The following is a 4,656-nucleotide window of genomic DNA, read 5'->3' as shown; positions in this document are numbered from 1 at the left end:
TTTAATAAACACATTACCATGGCGCTGACCTGGAGAGAGGCCAGTGGAAATAAAGTTGAAATAGTTAACAAAGACTTGCATTGACTTGAAAGGGTCAGAGGTTTCACCCTGCTCATTTCAGAGCAAGGAGCTCAGACACAGAAGCAAGGTAACCACAAGAACCCTTCTCCAGAGAAGCAATGCCTTTCTATGCACATAAAAATATACCTTCGTAAGGAGGCAGATGCACAAAACTCGGAGATGCTGTTTTCCAAGCAAGCCACTCTCCTTGAAATTTCTGATGGATCTGTGTTCCCAGATTCACTAAAAAAGCCATGTCACTGTCAGCAGGGAAGTGACTGGGAGGACAATGCACAATCTATATCCTAAATCAGAAGGATCTCAGCACACAAACTGGCCAAGGAACAGCAAAAGAGAAGTAGGGCATATGATGAAAACATAAATCTGTTCCCCAGCAACCTTGATATCACAATTTCCAGACACCCTTCAAGAGGGCTGGACCTCTGGTATCCACTTAATTTTCATGGGTAAACCAAATTCATGAAGTGGGTTGAAAACTTCAGCCAAACTCATATCACCACACTCAGTCCCAAGTACTCACAGGGGGTTTGCATCGTGAATCACTGCGATAACGGGTGTGTGCACAAGCAGCTCAGCCATCTCTGGCTCCAGAGCTCAGGTAATTCAGAAGTCAGTATGTTGCTATGCAGAAAACCTCTAAATCTATTGACCCCTCTGAACAAAGACACAGAAGAATCATTTTATGGCAGAGACGGTTATACCAAATCCAGAACACAAGCAGATCTCACATTGATCTTCCCAAGGTCACAGCCCTGGGATATCTTCTGTGCTCAAGTGGGACATGGTGCAGACTCCAAGGGCACTGCCCTGAGCTGGTACCTGTGGCCACCCCAGCCCCAGGTCCCACCATAGAGGTGGCACACGGCACTTCCACGCTCTTCACACGGGATGGCAGAGTACAGGTAAGGACGGGAACCCATCTCTCACCTCCTAAACTGCCTGGCCCCAAGCACAAACAATGAGGACGAGGACAGAGCAATAGCAACTTTTTAATGCATTTTAAGATAAAACTCAGCAGCTCATCTAAAACTGCCCTAGAAACTTGCACCACCTGCAAAGTCTATTCCTTCAGGTACAGTAACCTGGTGAAAAGGTTAACTCAGAAAAAAATCTCACTGCACTGAATAGGTTTCTAAGGATTTTCCTATGCTCCTTGTCTCTCACCTGGGCTATTTCCTACTAATTGCTTAATACCAGTTCAGCAAACAATGCCATAACTGGTGCCATGCTTCCATAAATGCTCTGAGCTGAGCCTGGCCATAGGGAAGCTCACTGAGAACAGGAGTTAGACCAGCTGGTTATTTGACCTATGTATTTATTTTTATTTATATATATAATAGGCAATTGCAAATCTGATCTTTTCTACACATATGGCTCCTCTACAGAAAATGCTTTTTCTACTAAGAGAGCCTCTAGGGGCATAGCATTAGCTGCAAGCAAGCAATGCAAAAACTGAAATGCTTTATCACCATACAGAGCCCAAATGCAAAAGCAATATTTGACCCAGAGATATTTTTCAATTTACTTAAAAAAAAACAAACAAACAAAAAAAAAACCAAAAACAAAACAGATGACTAAAGGCTTCTGTAGCTACATCCAAATAACAAACAGTACAATCTAAATAGCAACCACTTCCTGCCCAACTACAGGGATGGCCCTCCAAAACTTAATCACAGGTTGTGGCAATTCACCATATTTTCACATTTTTCTTTTTACCATGAAACTTCAGATAACCTGCTCCCATAAATGGGTGAGGCAGGAATCAAAGACAGGAGGACTGAGGCAGGTTTGCCTGAGAGAGGAAGGATGCTATCAAAAAGCACAGGCAGAAGGCTTTTGGGGAGTAAGCATCCTGCTGTATTCTTGCACACATCAGTGCAGGAAAACAAGTGTTCAAAGGAAGGGAAGTTTTATATGTGAACACACAGCTATTCATGTAGCCTTTTCACATGAGACTAAATTATTGCACTGTTTAGGAAAGATAGATCAAGCTTAGCCCAAGCTAAAGAACTTCACAGAACAGTTTGGAGCTGAAAGCTAGAGGGAGACGCAGGAACAGCAGATGCAATAGCTGGATCATGTCAAAAGTACCACAGGATATTTAACACCTTCCTCTGGGCAGCTGTACGAGATGCCACTTCAAATGGCACTTCTCCTGAGACTTTTCTATTGAGTTTTGGGCTGCAATGTGAATTCCCAGTAGGTGTTTCATGAGAAGTTTCTGAGTTCATATATATGATGATTTGATTGAACCCAGAAACCCAGCTGAAACTGCTGAGCTTCATCCAATTATGAGGTAAACCAATGTAAAATCCAAACAGCGTATGGGCAGCCAAGGCATAGGTCAGAATTCATAAAAGAGAGCAAACCCAAGGGAGTTTCTTACAGTTGCAGGTCTCTCAATATTTCTGACACTGCAGAGATAAGTTCTGATCTATTCTTAATAAAAGTTGTGGATTTTTATGTCCTTAACATTCCCAAGTACTTCAGCATGTTTCTGGTAGCTCCTACTACCCATGCAGTTTTGCAGGAGATACTGCTGGGTCTTTCTGGAGTCTGTGCCCAGTTGGGTTTATGTGAATTTGGCCACACACCTGGTGAAGTCTGCTGATGCTTGGTACTTATCACAGGCACTGCTGCCTTGTCGTTCTTGGATGCTCTTGTCCTAGCTGGTGTATAGGACTTTCACTGTTTGAGGTTATTGAGAATTAACCATGTATTGATCATGCCATTTAGACACCCAGGATTAGTCAAAGAAAGGAAAGTTACCCATTCACAGGTTAGCAAGCAAACTGCAAGCCTTTATGAAGTAAACTCTTTTGTTCTATTGCATGAACTCTTTTTCCATGCTATTCCTTCCCTATCTGAAATACAACACTGTTGTCTTGCTTTGTAGGAGTAACCTTGTTTATTGGACCACCTGTCCCAGGCACTGAGATTATTATCATTCACTTTCCAGGTGCTCTCCTTTCACTGCAGCCATCACCATGTGCACAGAAGTCCATAAACCTCAGAAAGAATCATCCTATTCCAAGGGCTCCATGTGGCCTGTTCTCTTCAGTACATCTATATTTTCTTTTCTCAACCACTGAGGGGACTCCAACAAAACACAAAACCCTCACAAGTGATTTTCTAGGACAAGCGAGTTGTCAGCTTTACTGCTAACATTGGTTTTGACAATCTCAGATACAGGCTGAGCTTTTACTCAGCTTTTAGATTATCTCTGAAATTCACAAGCAGCCTGCCAGTGGGCTTGACTTCGGTAAGTAGTGACCCTGGGTCATTTTACCAGCAAGTTTTCCCTTGGGCACCCTTTCTAGGATGAAACGTCCCTATTTATCATGTGAGAAATGACTTATTTTTTGTTATTACAGCACTTGTCCGATTTGGTATGGTCAGAGAAACCACTGAATGTATCAGCTACCTCACATTTCAGCTATGGAAGAGAGCAAGAGAAAGATTCACGCTCTCAGCAGCTTATTTCTGACTGCAGAAATAATGCCTAGGCATTTGCCAAGATGGGCACAGCAGAAATCCAATCCCTCATGGCAAAGATTGTGCCATCGCTGATGAACACTAAAGCAATGTTTTTTATAATGAGCCATAACAGGTTACAGCAGCTCCATGAAAGTTACAGAAAGCAGGCTGGGAGGTCTTCATCCAAATTAGTTTAGCCAATTTTTGCCATGTTTGCATCCCACTGCCTTGTGAATGTTCTGGGAAGGCACAGAAAAGTAGCACAGAACTGAAACCAGAGCCAGCTTAAAGTTGTAATGGGACAAGATAGAGTTAGGACAGGTCCACAGGCAGGAGGGGAAAGGGTCTGCACAGAGACACACTGGAAATCCAGAACTGCTGCAAGGCATTACTAAATACATCAAGCAAATTCCAAGTAATATGTTTCTGCTATTGCAAAATTAACTGGGGTTAAAGTATTACTGATTTTAAAGACACCCAGTCTGTTACTGAGATCAGTTAAGAAAACGAGGGTATGGAGCGATGCTGTCTGTGTATAAACTGGCAGGCTTAATCATAATTTATGCTGAAGGTGAGCCTCAACCAAACGTGCCAGAGAGAAGCCAAACAGGTGAAAAACGGGTGAGCTGGGGCATGTTGGGAGCTCAGAGCACCTTACTGTGTAACATGGCCAAAAAAAGAGGCGTTCCTGCAGGAGTGTGGTTGTTCATGAGAGCGTTATTTCCCTTTGTGATGGATATTTGTGTGACCCAGGTCACAGTTCTGCACACTGCAGAATTCTGAGCAAAGCACATACAAGTGTGAAAATTATTCAACTTCACTGATCTGTGAACACCCCAAAGACGTTGCCCTCCCTTCTTACCCCCACGCTTCAGGCATGAGGCAGATCCACAAACGATACACGAGATAAACACTCACAGAAGCGTTTCTGTGATTTGGAGTTGCTGTGGTACTTCTGAAAGCATTGCTCTTCAGGAATTCAGTATCTGCACAGGGCCCTTTAAAACAGTCATTGATTATTTTGTTCCTGATCTACTCTCTCTGGCTCGTAGTGGTTTGGTTTTTAATGTGTCCTACATTTTGAGTGATCATTCAGGT

This window comes from Pezoporus wallicus, unplaced genomic scaffold (genome assembly GCF_028554395.1).
Source record: "Pezoporus wallicus isolate ANWC-B61680 ecotype Strahan unplaced genomic scaffold, APGP_CSIRO_Pwel_v1 contig_3952, whole genome shotgun sequence".
NCBI lineage: Eukaryota > Metazoa > Chordata > Aves > Psittaciformes > Psittacidae > Pezoporus > Pezoporus wallicus.
The sequence above is the reverse complement of the archived record's forward strand: the minus strand, read 5'-3'. Positions refer to the sequence as shown.